The sequence below is a fragment of the Rhyacophila brunnea genome, unplaced genomic scaffold (genome assembly GCF_057557595.1).
Source record: "Rhyacophila brunnea isolate RB1 unplaced genomic scaffold, BYU_Rbru_1.0 scaffold_23, whole genome shotgun sequence".
NCBI classification, from domain to species: Eukaryota; Metazoa; Arthropoda; class Insecta; order Trichoptera; family Rhyacophilidae; genus Rhyacophila; species Rhyacophila brunnea.
The window spans coordinates 25,409,588-25,421,123 of record NW_028232893.1 but is presented as its reverse complement, the minus strand read 5'-3'; positions in this window follow the sequence as shown (position 1 = coordinate 25,421,123).

Here is an 11,536-nt window from a genome sequence, read left to right as displayed (position 1 = left end):
ATTATATAAAATTTATACGTGAATCTATTTCACATTTCAAATCAAAGTATCCACAAAATTCTACCAAAAATTCTACAAAGAGATGTTCTTTTCGGAGGCTTAAGTACCGTGTTTACGTTACAACTTTTTTCCAGTAGGTATTTTGCACAGAACTTTCCCGGGAAACACTTTTCCCCAAAAGGATTCTCTAAACCATTTCGTCAACGTCTGTTTGTTCCGTAACAGATATTTAATTCTTTCTCGTCAAATACAACTCGCGAATTTGTCACGGTTTTCAGTGAAAAATGTATCAAGAGAAAAAAAATGCGAGAGTTTTACGGTAATTATTCAGAGACATTTCGGACCCGTATACAAGAGATTTATGTATAAATGATTCTACCTAGAATGACTTTTGCAGGAATATTGTACTTTAATAAAACTAATTTCGTCGTCCCAAAAGCAAAAGGGCACTTGTGCATAAATTGAGCTTTTTGAGAAAAACGCATTTTAAGTGTTTTTGGAGTGAAAAAAAATCGTGGAGAGGTTATTACTTAATATTTTGAAATGAAATTTGTATCACATGTGACCTAATTACTCAAGATTGAAATTCAAATTTAATTTTTTTATAATTTGTCAATTTTTGATTTTTAAGAGGTTTTAAGTCACATGTTACCTTTTTCCTATATGCATTTATGAATAGCTTTATCTTCATCTCTTGATTTGCGAGCATCCACTTTACGCTTATTGTGATCTTCCAAAATATTTATTTGGGCCTCTTTGTCCACTGCCAACATGTTTTTAAATTTTTCACAAATTTCACAAGTGCCCTTGTTCTGCAACGAAATTATTTTTTTTGTACAAAGACCCTTACTCACTTTTAAATAATTACACTTGTTACCTTTTTCCTATATTATTTTTGTAAACATTGTACATAGTTCTTAAAATCGTGTACATGTTACCTTTTTCCTTTACATTAAATGAAGACCAGTTTACAAATACACAAGTTACCTTTATTTTCTTTGCTCAATTGTGAATTCATGAGTTTTGCTTCACAAATGCCGTTTTGCCCATAATGTAGAGAAAAAAATTACGAAGATTACTGCATTCATAATCGTCAGAATTGCACATGTGCCCTTTTGCTTTTGGGGCGGCGATTTGTGACACCAATAAAAGTGTCATCCCTTTAGGGAAATCTACTCCAGAACCTTAAAAAGACTGGAATCATTATAGAACTACTAACTCAACTATTATTAGAAGCGTTGACTGCGAGGCATAGCAGATCAAAAAATGTGCAGGCGGACATCTATTTTTTTTGTTTACTGGAATATTTTTTTTTTTATTTATAAAGTTTATATAATATTTCTTACTGATGGTGTTTGATCCAAGAACGTCTATTATAGACCAAAAATTCTATTATATATCAAGAACAAAAATATAATATACATAATTTAGAAAAAAAACTTCTGAGAAAATACTATATTATTATACCCAATAGAAAAAATCTTTTTGAAAAAAGTAATTCACCCGGGCACGGAATCAAACCCTGCATATCCTGGGTTTACGCCCCGTCCGTGCATTATCCTCTATGCTACAAGGTGACATACTAATTGCGACAAATTTTAACTATTGGCTTTTTTTAATACCTACTCATCAGCGCTCTTTTAAATCAAAGAAAATAAAAAGGCAAAGAGAGCCGCCTCAGCTTACCATATTGCATTCAAAGAATAAGCAAGTGGACCTTGGTTTAGATTTTTACCATTTTATTAAGCCTAGTTTATTAATATATTGAGTCAGCATTAATTACGAAGTAAAATGCCATTTTACAAATTATATTTTTTTTCGACCATGTGCGATCCTAATAGGATCATAAATCGGCCTCCACAGAGTAGAGGTTTGTATTAACAGATTTTGATTTTTTTTTTACCAGAAATGGATGTCAGCCACTTGCTCAACCTATTAGGTCCATACCCTGACTCACACACAACTTGAAAAACAATATGTGTACTTGCCAGACCCAGGAATCGAACCTGAGACCCACGGTGTGATAGTCCAACGCTTGGCCACCGTTATATTATCTATTTAATATGTACTACATTATGATTTTTCTTAAATCGATAGCTTTTTCGGTTTTAACATCATTATGGGAGTCATGTATGGTGTTGTGGATGAAGAGGTCAAGATTTGGTGGTTGCTCCTATGGATGGAGGAGCGAGTTTTATTTACAGCATAAACAGTCAGTACAAGAGTATGTATTACAGTAGTTAAGTTATAATGCTTTTGATAGTGTTCCGAGGTCCGAGTTTCGGTAGAATGAGATGTTGTGCGGAGCGATACAGAGACTGAGATACTAATAGACCGAAATTTATTTATATTCGAGTGACATGTCCAATGAATTATGATCCGCTATTTATTGACGTACTCACATGCAAAATAATACACTGAAAAGAATATTTAGGAAATAATTATTATAATTTAGTCAGCTGCTCTATATGGCGTTTACGTCATTGGATATGGATGACTATGTAAAAAACTGGATATTGTGAAAAATAATTGCAGTAAGCTATTTACGGAGTTTGCCATAATTGGACACTACAGGAAATGGGTATTAAAGAATTTGAAATTGCCGTCAGTTATTTAATGTCACCGATCGATATTCTGACATGGATTGAGTTGTTTATCCCCACACCTATCATTATCAAGACTACAAACGACTTTTACGTCTATGGTTAATAATTAATAATACTCATACAAGTGATGAGAAAAAATGAATTTCTTCCTCACTTAATAATATTTCCCCATTTAAAGTTTCTCGTAATATAGAGCAGAATAGATTAATTTAAAGATATAGTTATCACTTCATTTTAAATCATTTCAGAGTGTGGTTAAATTTGACTGGATTCAAATGGAAAGTTTCTATTTAGATTTTAACGGGATCCATTCAAAACTTGGGCATGATAAGTAGTTCTAAGAATACAACTGCAAAGTGACGACATGTGCTGCGATCTCAAAACTAAACTAAAGTTGGAGACAAAGAGAGGACTTAAAACCTTATAATCGCCTTATGAGCTTAAAAGTGCGAGAGGGCTTTAGTGTGTATCTACAGAAAGGCACGATAGCTTTAAGCTTTATTGCTATTTCACCAAAAATATTAATAATAATTTTATAAAATTTATACATCTAGAGCGATAAAAGAATTTTATAATTAAAATCTTAGTCATGACTAAACTAAACTACAAAGTTAATTGGACACAGTTAAGTTGTGATCAAATTGAGATGCATGTCACGTCACCGTCACCAATAATCAACATCTCTCTAAATTCAATTATAGAGAGTGCCAACTCTAATGTATTAATATTTTGAAGTATTATTAATTATTAATGCTAATTTCAATTAATTTTAACACTTTTTACTTGTGCATACGTTAAAATTACTATAATATTATATCCACAGATAAAATTTTGAGCAGTACCTAATCTGTAGACCATAGATAATAGAAAATATTGTTATAGAAAATACATAGTCCCAACATGATTTTACATGATTCGAAAATGTGTTAACAATATGGAGAATATGATAAAAACATTCAAAACCTCATGCAGGTGCCGATGCAGTGCGGTGAGGTGACCTCATTATTGTTTTGGTGATTTTGGCAGATTTTTACAACTGACAATGTTCGTTTAAAGCTTTAAAATGTGATACGAGATAGGAGCATCAGTTTGATAACGTATTAAATACCAAGAATAACGACATTACACACTTTTCCCCGTAGCGGCAGCTTACTTTTACGTCACGTGATAGTACGCGACATGCACCATAATATATTTCACGCTATGTCTGTCATAATATTCTGGATAGTGTGACTTGTACGGAAGGTGCTTTTTGTATGCTACTATAGGTTATGTAGTCATGATAGGGTGAAATAAGTAAGTTAAAACTTCATATCTCGATATAATAATAATTGTCGTATTATATTATCATTTAGATATATAGTGAGCTTGAAATCCGCATGGGTATAGCGAGTTTGCATTCAACTTGGAGTCACATGAAGGTCAGGGCTGTATTTTGTGAGGACCAAATAATGTCGTTTGTTCAACGCGTGCGTGCTACCTATGCTCCTGCATGGCATCTTACTAAGCTATAAAGGTCTCGGCTGTTGAGCTTTGAGAATCGATGTCTCCGCCGAATCTTAGGAGTACACTGGTACATCCGGGTTCATGAGACACATCAGTCTTCGGTGATTGAAGTAATCACAAAGATACATTTAAGGTGGCTGGGACACGTGTAGCGGATGCCGCCAAAGAGTGCGACACTTCGTACCCTTGTGGCACAGCCTCAAGGGTTCCGTCGTCATGGCCGGCCTTCCCTCACCCTGCAGCGATGCTACAAAAGCGATCTGCAGGTCTGGAATGGCTAGAAGCGCAATAGTTGGCGATGTATTAAAGGAAGTAGCACGAACTTTTGCTTGCTCTATGCTCTAATGCTGGGTCGTAACAGGGTGAAAAAAAAAGGAGACGATATTATTATCTAAAACGAGCTTATTAATTCTATCGCCGTCTTATCTGTTGACACGTTCAAATTACGAAAGGATTCTTTTTTTAAAGTGCGACTTTTTAGGCTATGAAAAAAATTCTTATCCACATTCCCTTTTCAACAGATTTAATAAAACCCTCTTCTTAATAAAAAAAAAATCTTGCATTCTTTCCTCGCCCGGCTGTACCCGCATACATTCTGAATTACTAAGCACATTCTACCAACAGTTCCCGTAGGTGCCATTGGAAGGGTAGCTACGAATTCGTGAAGGCTCTACGGCGTAGAACAGGCGTATCAAAATTAAAGGCCGCGTTAATATTCGGGAAAAAATGATACAGTAAAATATTATTTACGTTTTTTTATCATCAAATCATCCGGGGTAAACTTACCGCTCGATGGAAGCTAATAATTGACTGCCACGTACACAAGAGCGCACTGCTTTAAGGGTTCGGAGATACCATCCCCACATCGTCACCATGTCAAAAATACTCGTCAGATATTTTATCATTGTCATAATATACTTACCTACTAAATTACATGATTAAATAAACTCTTTAATTTATTTTACCAAGTTTTTAGAGATATTTATTATTATTCTTTTTTCTTTCGACCATGTCCGATCCTAATAGGATCATATGAGTCTCCACAGAGTAGAGGTTTGTATTGACAGATTTTGTTTTTTACTAGAAATGGATGTCAGCCACTTGCTCAACCTATTACGTCCAAAACCTGGCACCCATAAATTGAAAAACAATATGTAAACTTGCGAAAACCAGGATTCGAATCTGAGACCCACCGCGTTATAGCCCAACGCTCAAGCCGCGCTGTCACCGTGGGCGTTATTATTATTACTTATTTATTATTATTATTCCTGTCGGGAAATTCCCGAAACCCAACTCTACACTACCACGTCAATACAACTAAGAATGGAAGAGTTCTAATTTACACCACGTATACGTAGAAAAAAGTATGTCTTATTGTATATTACATTTTTTAAACGTTGGCTGTTAATACTGATAAAGTGTTTATTACGCCTGGCGTAGAGTACCAATAGCGTAGACCCTCTACGCTTATACGAGCCTACGGCCTACGTTAAAGATTATTATCAAACAAAACTAGATGTGTGAATATTTAAGCGATGATCCTGAAATTGACTTAACTCATTTGAGCGGGCGGTGGAACGCATAATTTATGCATGATTATGACTCGGAATTTACGCTAAAATACGCTATAGTAATAGTTTTTCGGCGAAAGTATATTTGTGTTTCGTAATGAATTTAGAAATTTAGTTCATTTGTTTAAGACAGAATTATTATATCATATTATTATCATCTTAGGCAAACACGTATAGCTTTAACAGTCAAATATTACGCGGATATGTTTTACATAACACCTAAGTTATTCAATATTAAATTAATAATAATCTGGTACCTACCAAGAATTATTATTAATATTACAATATTTTGATAAACATACATAGTAAAATATATCCTCTGAGTTCGTTATTTGATAAAACCGTCTGATAGAAATCTACGTGTATAATTAAGACTTTCTTAAGGGACAAGGTTCTATGTAAAGCTTGAATAATATATGAAGATTTTTGGACAATATAATGTTTGAGGCTTTCTCGGTTGTTTTTTTTATCGTAGTAGATTTTTGAGTTTCCACCGTGTGTCCTTCTTCCTTCTTTACTCGACGTTTTGGGCTTGTTGCAAAGGCCATTATCTTATGATGAAAATGTAGTGTAGGTATATGAATGTAAACGTTGCTCTAATAATGTTAAAAGGAATCCGATTAGCTAAGAGCAAACGTTGCTCAGAGTAATCTGTCAATCATCGTTATGACCAGAAATACCGGCTCAAATATTGGATTTTGCTGATAGTGCCGGAAGCCATGACGTTTTTAACCGTAATCCATCATCCCTTTGTCAGTTTATTTTGTCAGTTAACTTTGTCAGTTTATTTTTCTCTAATTCCTTTCATCAGATGTCCAGTAACGAGTAAAACTCATTGAGTGGAGGAAGTTGAGGAAGCTGTACAGCAGAGTGTTCTTAAGGATCCATCTGCCTCTACCCGTCATAGCTTTGATCAACTAGGCATCGCCAGAATATTGCTTAAGACGAAAACAATACTTGGAATTTTTTAGGCACAGCGGTCTAAAATAATCAGAAGGTATGGTTCCAAATAGAATGGAGCTATTGTGTACACTGCCAGGGTAATGATGGACCTCCAGCAAGAAGTTTACGATGAACGAATAACAATCTGAATGTGTTTAGCTTCCGTATTCTCGTGGCACCAGCTTTTTTTATGAGGCTTCTTTGAAAGAACGGTTTTACATAAATAAACCTCGAATAATATTTATTCAAAAACTTGTGGAAAACCGTTATTTTTCACACATAACACTGAAAAATATTAAATAATTATATTTTAAAATAAAATAACAAATAATTTAAAAAAACGTGTCTTTGTAAAAGGTTTTTATCTAATGGATTTAAGTTTTGTACAATTCCATTTGAGTCGCTTTTGCAACCCGGGTTTTATCGTTCGGGCTCACCAGGTACTATATTTATTCACTTACTAAAAGGCGAATACACACTGACAACGAATATAACTTATATAACAATTGAATACAATAAAGTGGGTAAAAAATGTATCACCTACCTATTAGTTGCACATAGCGCCTGAAGATGCCGAAAGGCAAAACTCGGGTTGCAAAAAATGACTCAAATAGAACAGTATAAAACTTAAATCCATTAGAATTTAAATTCCATCAAGTACCTTCGGTAGATAGTATTAATATTATAAAGTTCTTTTTGTTTTATATCAATCAGTCTTTAAGTGACCACTCTGTATTATAAAACATTATTTTTGTACAATATTACCTATTAAAATCAACCATAATTTCAGATTAAAACTTAGTCGTTTAAAAGATAAGCTACCTAATAAAACAGACGAATTCAAGCCGTCCGTTTTAGGCTGTGAATTTTCTTTACGGAAAAGATAATATAATCCATTTTTACTGCGGCAATTCCCAAACACCGATTTCATAATTTATTATGAATAACATTATAAAAATGCCTTGGGGTGTTTGCCAAGGACTCCAAAATTTTAGGCTATATTGCGCATTCCGTATAAAATCTTTATTACATGATGGCAAGGAAAAATAAAAAAAGATTATGCTTATGTTATTATTTTGTACGTTCCATGATTGTATACTTTTTATATAATATATTTTTTTTTAATTTAAGACTAAGTATACACAAAATTTAGGAATGCGGCAATATTGATAACTTGGAAATCGATTGCTTAGCTTAGCTTACTGTTATGATTTATCTAATTCTATTTAGACCACTGCAACTTTTACGGTACCCAACTTTGGAAAGTCGACGTTCTATATCTGATCAATATTTTCTTTTTAAAATTATCAATGGTTTTGTTGACTCGCCAAACCTACTCGAAAGGGTGGGTTTCCATTGTCCATCAAGATTTACGCGAAACCAAACTTTGTACCATGTCAGTCGTAGCGATTCTAATTATGCACAAAACTCTTTTATTCGGCGTTCTTGCTTAAATTATAATATGTATTTCTCCACCATTGATCCATTTAATAATTCACCTATTTCATTTAAACGCGCTATCTCTAAAATTTTGTATAAACAGATATATATACTTGTATATATTTTTTTTATATTACTTTTTTTGTATATAATTTAATTATTCATTATTCTTCCTCATTTTTCTCATGTAATTTTCTTATGTAATTTCTTTATATTTATGTTATTCTTACTCTCTATCTTGTTAGGCTCAACGATATTATAATGTATACATGGAAACTTTGCTGGTTGCAATACATTTTCATTGTTATATTTTAAATTTTTGTAATCAATATGTAACTGTTTGTTTCCTTAATAAATAAAATAAAACGAAATAAAATAAATATTAATCCGTAAACCGGTTAAATTAACTTGTTCTAATTGCTCAGGAAGGAGAAAAAAACTAATAATTTAACTGTCGAGCGGAATTTAACAATTCCAAAAATTCACTTTTTACAAAATAAGCTGCACTATGAATTAAATACACTATTTTAGCTTCCCTTTTATATATATAAAGATGTTCCATTTATAATATTGGAAATTTGGCAACCGCAGTGTCTGTTTTGTGTGAAAAATGATAACGCATTTATTAATAGGTTTAGGAATTTGAAATTTTGTGTGAGCATAGAAAACATGCTTTATAACAAAATGCCTCCAAAATCTCATTTTTAGTCAAAAATGTAGTTAGTTGGTTTGCAGATTATGCAATCATAATGCTGCAAAGGAGGAAGAAGGTTCAAATCCGGACTGAACCAGAACGGAAAAAATACAGGTTATTTATATGTAAATGTAATATTATGTATATACTTCTTCTCAGTCTTAGTTAATACCTCATCACTGAGGATCGTGACCTGGATGATTTGGCTATCAAACAGACTTCTCAACGGATTACTCCCACTCCTCTCGGTATTCTACGACATGCAATGAACTTATCACTGCGGCGTATTTAAAAGATAAGACAGCGCAGATGACACAAAGGGATACTAATGGTCGTCGTAATAATGAGCGTTGAGCCGCGTGCATTTGATAACCACGAGTAGGTGCGACGGCTCACAAGAACTCCTAAACACTTGCAGTAAATACCTGCAGGTCTGGTAAATATCGCTAGACTCAAGGTGTGTAGTGTCTGGGTATGGAGAATGTGCAAGGAAAATGTGCGGTCTCATGTGAAACTTCATAGAATAAAAAAAACAGAAAAAATAATATGATAATTCATAACATAATATTATGTAATATGTATTGATTTAGTTATATACGATAAATAATATGTCTATTTATTTGAAATTCTTTCAATATTTTAGCAAATAACGTATTGTTTTTAATAGATTCATAATTACTATTCAATGAAAAAAATACTATTTATTCAAAAAGAATGGTGTCTGAAAAGATAGTACGCAATTTGAAAACACCTCAGACACATTATTATAAGTGCCTACCTACCATAAAAAAGTTTTGATAAAAATAAAACACTTGACGGGTCGTGAACCCGTATCCACTGAATTTGCGCCAATTTGCATAACTAATTAGGCCACAGGCGTCTTATCAATTAACGATGAAATTAACTAGTAGTTTTTACATTGGAACGCGTTGAATTTGGCTATTGAATTTTGTATTTTACGTTAAGGTAAAATAATTAAGTGCACTAATTACTAACCGACGCCCGGATTACTCCAAATTTTGGTTATACGTACTTGCACTTCATTATAATATGTAATTTTCTAACTTTTTCATACAAAACACTAATTAGTATAAAATCAGTTGTTGGGCCATTTATGCTCCCATTCCACTCCTTATCTCCTCACCCACCCCCTAATCCCTAGTGTTATTGTCACCAGACAATCAATAAGCAATTACGGGTCAAGAGAGACGGTGTTACAAAGAACATTCAGTTGCATCTCGATAGCGGGCGTGTGCGGGCTTTTAATAGCTTTTTGTCGCTTAAGTGATTGACTCTATAGATACAGACTTATTCAAAATCTATCATCATCATTCATACACCATCTATAAGTATAAATATAATTCATAAAACTGTGTCACAAAGTGCGGGAGTGTACAAACCGGGTGATCCAAAACAACAATACCGCGCTAGCGAAAGTTGAAACCAGACCACGGAGCCATCATACATTATCACAAAGGTCAGTATCTGGACCTTGTTCCATCGCCCCCACCCTAAGATCTGACCTCCGCATCTTTCCTTAAAATAATTACAGTCCACTTAAAAAGCACAACCATCATAATATTATGATGGTATTTGGCCCAATTATTATGATAGCGCAAATCACATATAAATTCCCTACCCACGTCCATATCTATTGTTGCCATCCAGGCACTGTTACAGTACCAAACACATTAATACATAAATGGCAGTTATCCTCAGACCACCAAAGAGTCAAGACTTGCACTAGTTTGAGTCATAGCGTCATCAAAGAAGTAATTCATTCACGAGTTACGGTTCGACCAATGCATAATGTTATATTCATAAACAATCATAAACTCATTACCCACCCATCCTTCATAAGTACAGTGTGTAGCCGTGAGAGTGAACGTGCTAGTTGTGTGAGAGTGGAGACACGGAGCTAGCCCAGGGCACCCGCCTTATTAACATTAAAGATTAGTGCCTAGATTTAATTCATGGATATCCCTCCCTCAGCACTTAAATCATCCCCTTTATACAGTCCACTAAAAAGCGCCACCAGCTGGTGTCAAAATTACTATTAATTACTTAGTGTGTATTTTTCCATTTGTGTATGAGTCAGAGTATGAACCTAATAGGTTGAGCAAGTGGCTGTCATCCATTTTTCGTAAAAACTAAATCCGGTAATACAAACCTCTACTCTATATAGGCCCATAATATATGATCTTATTAAATTGGACATGGTCAAAGAATAAGAGAGAAGAGTGTGTATGGAACTTTCTCATTAATTTTTCAACCCCAAAATATTTTTTCATATATTTTAACAAAAATGTCTCTATCTACCCTGTCTTTCGTAATGGCGTCGATTATTTTCATAATTCCCAAAAATATCGACGGACCAGTTAAAATCCATTATTGTGCCCCACGTAAACCCTCCATGCAAAATTAGTTGACGATTCATTTTAATAAATGTCAGTTTAGACTGGTTAGTGTTGATAAGGTTTGCCTGCTCAGTCAGCATCATTCACGCGGACGCCTTTCACACCCCACGTTTGTTTCCCTATAATTAAGAAAATTCAACATCCGGCCGATGAAATTTGATGTAATTAAAATGAAGTAGGTACGTAAAATTAACGATTTACTAATTTAGAAAAATTTGTTGCAATATCAGTTTTATATTATTATCGTTAATAAGTTTGTTTTATGATAATATTTAAGGTTTTAGCTTCGGTAAATAGGTACTATTATTTATAATAACTATAATAATAATACTACGACCAGTAGCGAAGGGTAAAGGTAAG